Source organism: Perissodus microlepis, chromosome 15, assembly GCF_051167445.1.
Source record: "Perissodus microlepis isolate ML-2025 ecotype Zambia chromosome 15, ASM5116744v1, whole genome shotgun sequence".
Lineage (NCBI taxonomy): Eukaryota > Metazoa > Chordata > Actinopteri > Cichliformes > Cichlidae > Perissodus > Perissodus microlepis.
In genome coordinates, this window is record NC_140475.1 from 832616 (window position 1) to 839857 (window position 7242).

At 41.9% G+C, this 7242-nt stretch overlaps 1 pseudogene; it reads right to left on the reverse strand.

Annotated features, from left to right (window-relative positions):
* Nucleotides 1-217: 217 nt before the first annotated feature.
* On the reverse strand, nt 218-7010 carry LOC146371355 (uncharacterized; annotated as a pseudogene).
* Between the last annotated feature and the right edge of the window lie 232 nt (nt 7011-7242).

Consider the following 7242-nt stretch of genomic DNA (forward strand, 5'->3'; position numbering starts at 1 on the left):
AGTGACCGTTTTCCTTTTGCCTTATGCCTTTGGTCACCTTTGACATGAACAAAATGTCTTCCTGAGAGACTGGATTGTCATCTGTTGCATGCTCAGAGAAATCAGATCCCAAAGCCTTTATTACATCAACTGGACCAACTTCCTTCACTTGAGTTCTGCATACAAAATGCACTTCTTGCTTAAGTTCAACTGCTTGTTGTACTGCAGGAGTAACTTCTCAAACAATGATTCTGTGGCTTATGCCAATATCATCATTGTGATTTTGAACTTGAAACGTACAACCAACTATGCTCCAGCCGAGATCAGTTAGCTGTGCGTAAGGCTGATTCTCCTCACCTGCAATGACTTCCCGTGGAAGAAGGGCTTGCTGACAGTTATAGCTGAGAAGCAGACCAACTTCGCATTCAAGCATTGGAGGTAACCTATCTGCCAGCCTTTCGAGGTAAGGCCAATTCAAAGCAGTTTCAGACGTCGGGATGTGTGATCTGTTCACAGGGATGAACTCTCTTGTATAGACCGGTGGCAATGTAATTCTCTTTTCCTGCTTGTAGCCTCTAAGTTGAAGATTTACCAGTTTCTCACATGGTATGACTGTTGACTTGGCGGACATGGTCGATAGTCTTAGATGAGCCTTACTCTTATCTGTGTCGAGATCCTGGGCTACTTCATCCAAGATGAAGGATGTATCGCTCTGAGAATCGAGGAGGGCATATACTAGAACTTCTCTGTCTGGGTGATTTTTTGACGAAACCCAGACAGGTAGAATGGAGGATGTCAGTGTACTCGAAGTTACTTGAGTTACTCTATTAGAGATTGCAGTTGCTGGTTCATCTCCTTCGTCCTTGTCTTGAGAGTTATCATTCGTTGCAGGCATTATCCTTTTACGCTCTACAAACTTGTCATCATGCAGACATGTGGGATGCTTCTTCTGGCATTTCTCACACGTATTCCTTTTATCACACTTCTTAGAATAATGTCCCCCCTTTAAACATCCAAAACACAGCCTTTCTGCTTGCACAAACTTGATACGATCCTGGACTGATTTTTCCGTAAATTTGAAGCATTTATCCAGTGTGTGACCATTTCTTTTGCAGTAAAGGCAGGTCATAGGATTTATGTGACTTGAGTTGGTTAAGTGACTTGAAGTTGTCGTTAATGTTTTAGCTTGAATGACTTGGCTGCGTGAGTGTTGGGGCTTACTGATTTCCAAACCCTTGAGTGCTTGCATTGAAGCTATGGGGTCACATGCTAGGTCTGCTTCAGTGGATACAAAATCTGTAAACATGTGAAATGATGGATACTCTCCATTAAGGGTTTTTCTTATTTTCATAGCTGCGCGATTCCATCTTGTTGTCAACCAGTCTGGTAGTTTCAGCAAGAGTTTCTGAATTTCCATACAGTCATTGAGAACCTCTAATGTCTTTATGTGTGGCATCGCAGCTTCACAACTTCTAAGGAAGTCAGCAAACTCTCTCAACTCACTTCCATCCTTGGAGCTTACTTTAGGCCAACTGTGAACTTTGTCTCTGAAGCATTTTCCTATAGTGAATAGATCTCCAAAGCGCCTTTCCAGCACTTCCCAAGCTGCGTCATACGCTTCATCTGTACCCACTAGGAGAAATCCTTCAACCACTCTCTTTGCAGGTCCACCAAGGTACTTCCTAAGATAATAGAGTCTTTCGTTCTTTGGAATGTTTTTTCTTTCAATCAAGGTCTCAAATGACAACTGCCAGTCCTTGAACTTTAAAGGGTCACCAGTGAACAGTGCAGGTTCTGGAGTTGGAAGACGATTAGCACTTATTGCATCTGCTAGTATGCCGACTAGATCCAAGTTTGGCTGTGGATGAGTTGCTGAAGCGGCAGCTTGTGTTCCTTTAGGGATAAATGGCGGACTTGATACGTTAAGTGCTTGGCCTGTGGTGCCCTTAGGTTGCACACCAGGATTTTGTTGGGCTTGGTTGATGACTGTGGGAGTATGTGGAACAAACGCAGGGCTTGTGGCATTATGGGCTTGGGTTGTATTTGGAGCTTGAGAAGGAAATTGTGGTGGAGCAGGACTTGCTGAGGTTTCGCTCTCAGTTTTGATACTGCGCACTAAACTACGACTTTCAGAAATACTTTCAGCTTCTGCATAAACCTTTACTTTAGCTCTTGCAGCATTCAAATTTTTTAACCTCTTCCAAGCGTTCAATCTTTCTGCGCTGCTCCTCCATTGCTTGTTGCCTTTCTAAGTTTTCAAGTTCCAACCTTTGTAGTTCAGCTGCTTCCTTTTCTTGATCCTCCATTACTGTTAATATTTCTTGACACGCAGCTGCCTCAGCCTCTGCTTCTATTCTTTTGATTGTTTGTGAGTATGACTGGCTTGAACCACTTTTAGACCTTTGTGATTTTGACCCTGATTTAGTACTTTCAGATCCTAAGCACGACCCAACATCTGGCCATGGCTCTTCATCACCATCTGCAAGGTCTCCTTGTAAGTGTTTTTCAGCTCTTCTGACAATGAACGAGGAAAGTGATGTACATGCATCCACTTTGCGTCTTTCATCTGCATCAGGAGTTTGTATTTGCCGTATTTGTTCATAAATGGTTTGTACATCTTTGCACGCAACATTTACATTGTTGATGAGCTCATTCAATTCACTCTCCGAAACTTCATTTCTTAATATTACTTTGCTCAATCTTGCTTCATATCTCCATTTTTCAAAAACAACGGCATATCTGTGTTGGAGGCCTTTGAGTTTCTTCTCTTGAAGCTCTTTGCCCTTTTCTGTTAGTGTTCTTACTCTTTCACTTTTACGAACAGTCTGGAGGAAGAAGGAGAGATGAGGTGTCAAAGGGAGTAATGAGCAATGGGAAGTGATGAAGCCCTACAGATGACTCATCATATTCCACTCCGAGTAGATGGAGGTCTAAACAACATAATGAGATAGTTTCATTAAGGCCTGTGTCTCTGGCTGTGATCGAAACAGCGACAGCTGCTGAAAAGGCTGACCTAGTTACAGCAGGTACAGCACGGGGGGGGGGCTTCTGCTACAGCCTGCAGAGATGCCGCGTACTCAAACAGGCTCCTGCACCATTTTACAAACTACGGATGAAAAAGCCCAAACATCCTACTTTTGCACCAACTGTCATTTTTGAGCTTTAACTCAAGTGTGTGTGTGTGTGTGGGGGGGGGGGGGGGGGGGGGGCTTTTCTGAAATGTAACATTGTAATTTTCTTCAATGAGAGCCAGTTGTTGGACACTCACCTTTACCTGACATACCAAACATACGCAGGTGCAACAGACTGATTACATCGTTTTCCAGTCTGTTTATAACTTCACCCATTTCTCTTTTCAGTTTTTCTTTAACAGCTTTGACGCTTCGCTCATACCGAGGCTCTGAGCTCTGGCTACCTGTAGCTTTAGCCGCTTGGCCTTTGTGAGCATCCATAAATCGTCCTTGTTCAGCTGGGTGAAGGCTCAGTGTCATATTGATGGTGGTAGGGTGAGGCCCTGGTTGACTCTTCTGTGGTAACACGTTAGCTTTTTGTGTGCACATGCTGAGCATGCACAGACCAGCTTGTTATGAAGCATACATGCAGGCTTGAGGATGCTAAAAATAGTCCATGGCCAGTTTTTGGGGGGGTATCTAAGCCAAAAAAGACTTGGAGTGAATTTGGAGAAATAGCATTCAAATTTGCAGCTCCTTCCTCCTTCAGTCACTTCCAATAAAACCTGAAGGATCAGCTCTCACTGGCTGTATTTGAGGCCATAAAAAGGACTTGAACGCTGTTATTTTAGGCTGCAAAAGCTCGTGTTTTATGGCCTGAGTTGAGACAATGATTTTGATGGATATTTTAGTTTTAATTGGCACTGAAGTTCACTTTTTAAATCTTTATCTCTTCTACACTGGTATGCTTATTTTTATGTATCTTTGCTGTGTGTGTTACTGCAGCCAACCACCAAACGGAGTGAATGGAGCTAAACAAATCAAATCAGTATTTCCACCTGCCCTTCGTGTTGTTAGGAGGCGTCAAAGATACATTTGAGATGTGGATGATTCCTAAAAATCATCCTACAGTGCGTGTGTGCACTCAGTCTACAGAAAGAAATCCTCTAAAAACACGTCTGAGCTTTTACAGTCTGAGGGTTGATCAGTACAATAGGTTGTGTATATATTTAGTGTACAGGGTTTCCTCCCAGAGAGGACGAACTCAGCTGTCAACTCGCTGACTAAAAACCTTCAGGATAACATTAAATTAAATTAGGACAAATTAATTAGGAATTTGGGTTCAACTGGGAATTAAGAACTGAACCAGGATTCAAATTAAGCTTTATCATCTACTTTAAAAGTAGAACATCAGTGATCGAGTAGCTCATCCAGCCCAGGTTTTTGTATGTGCAGAGAATCAAATTTGAGTCCTTTATGGCTGCACCCGTCCAGCCAGCCAATTCAGCTTTTTTCCTGAAAATCTGTCCCAGAACACTTCCTGTTCATCAGGAATCCTCTCACCCTTCAAAACTGTGTTAAACTCACTCCCCTCTCACCTGTACCTCCACGGGTACATCCTCTGTCCCAACCAGCATTCTCCTTTTCTGCTTCAGAGCTGCCAGCTCCATCCATCCACTCTCGTTATTAATCTAATTTAAATTGTGAATGATCTGTGGGAAACGGGAAACATGGTACCAGAAATTCCAGGGACAAAGACTTGTTTTGTGGCAAAGTCAGCAAACTTTTTAAACTTTAATTTTTTAGGATTATTTCAGTTATAAATAAAAGGAACAATTCAAATATAAACAATGCCTTAACAGTGAATTGTTAAAAAAAACAGATTAGTGAAAGAGCTGGTTTGTATTCGCCTCTCCTTGCCTCCTCAGCACAGCAGTATTCAAGCTCAGCTGATCCATTGATAGTGTCCTAAATCTGTCTCTGCTTCACTGCAAGGCGGCAAAATCTCATTGCACTGAATGTAATTCAGACTATCTTGCAGAAATGAGCTGTGTGTGTTTTATACAGTTTCTAAAGCTGAACTAACCAAACATTCACTCCAGGACATCAATAGACATTTTCACCACACGTTCACTACATAACATTTATATAGGCGACTGCGTTTGCTCCATCAGCACCACACCTTCATCGTAATTAGAAAAGTACTCAGGTTTCACTTCACACTGCTGTGATGTGGGCCAAGTGTGAAAAAGGAGGCATTTCAGTGGGAAATCCCTGTGTGCAGTGTATTTGCTTTACCAAGGCCCAGCTCCACCTTCAATAAAAACACTGCTACTCAGATTTAATAGTTTAAGTCAGACAGTAATGGTCCACCTAGAGCTTCACCTCTTTTTGGCTCCTGCTACATGCAGCGGCTTGTGGCCAAACGTCTTCCTCCGCTGGCGCAGTCATCGCTGCCCGTAAAGACGTGCACAGCTGACGACCCTGAACAATTAATTATGTCACAGCGCAGGAAACCAATGTCCTCAATAAAGGCTTCATCAGAATACGCATCTTATTCTTCTGGCTTTCTGCTATTCTACTAACCCAGCTTTGCTCACTTTTAGAAACTTTAGCTGCAGCCATGTTCAGGTGATGGCGTATCAGCATATATCAGCATATCTAGTTTAAGGCAAATTAAAAGTGAGTAATATTAGTTTTACTACCAAACTCCAAACTATTGGCTTGATAACCAACTTTCCTAACATGCTTTTTTTTAACTGGCTATCAGGATACTGGTTATGAGGAAGGGCAGCAGGGCATGTGTCTCCATCCATCCCCTCTGGGCTTTTCATAAATGACCTCTGTGTCACATGGATATGGATTTTTGTGCTACTGTGTTTGCTGCAAGTGCTTTTTTATGAATTAATTTCTGCTGTGGATTCAAATGTAAGACTTTAGGTCATAATTGAATTTCAGCTGTGATCCAGTGTTTACAGTACTTTCCTCTAACCTCCACCAAACATTACTAGTCACAATATCACACTCTAATTATACATTTAAGACTGCTTACATAAAGCCGACACCATGACTTCACTAAGTTCAGAGAGTGTGTTTGTCACGTAACTTCCAGGAAGCTCCTCGCTCCTGTCAGAGTTCCTGAAATCCCACCAAACCACACGCTCGGATGTTTGCTGCCTTTCGTTTTGTTCTACTTCACTGCTGCAGTGATGCTGAGGCCAGCTCATCATAGACTGTGTGTTTCTATGCAGATATGCTTTTACTGCACTGGCTGTGTGTTTGGGACGATTGTCATGCTGAAAAGTCATCACCCATCAAATATCCCAGATGTTATTATATGGTGGATATGTACTAAGTATTTATACTATATATGAATATGTATATATATGATTTTCTGTTATGATGCTTCTTTAAAGTTTGACAAGATCTCCGACCCCGCTGGTGGAAACAGCCCCAAACCACGACAGAGCCTTCACTCTGTTGGCTGTAGACGCACACTGGTGACCTCTGACCTCCTCCATACATACTGATGATTATTTCAACTAACTGCCAATTTCCCATTTACCTGTTGGCACAGATTTTCAGTCTCATGTAACTGGCATACCTCAAAAACCAAAAACTGTAATAAAAGCAGCAAAGTGCATGAAAAACAATCTTTGTACTACTGCCAGGTCCACAAAAGAACATTTTATTTAAAAGACCATCTGTGTCGTCATTGGTATTTGTTAACCTTCAAATTTTGATATGCGGACTGCCTGTTATTTTCACTAGTTCACTACCAAACACCTCAGCACAGTATTTGCCATTAATCTGTAATCATGTCAACAATGATTACAGATGGACATTATGAACAATGCTGGGCATCCTCTGCACACGGCCATAAACAACCAGAAGAGTCTGTTCAGTGACAGGTTGCTTCTCCCCAAGACAAGAACCAACAGACTTAAAAACTCCTTTGTCCCACACGCCATCAGACTGTTTAACTCCTCTCTGGAGGGGAGAGGGAGGGGAGACAGGAGGACAAAGGAGGGGGGAACAACTAAGCTGTAGTGCCTCTTCACCTCACTGTGCAATACCTTTTGTGCAATACCTTTTGTGCAATACTTTTGTGCAATACTTTTGTTAATAGTCAACGGTGCAATAGACTCCATACTTGAAATGTGCAATTCACTTGTATTTTTATTTTTATTCCTATTTATTCTATTTATCCCCTTCGTATATTTTATTTATATATGTCTCTGTATTTATATATGTGTGTGTGTGTATATATATATATATAATATTCTGTAACTGTAACTTCTGTCGGTGCTGT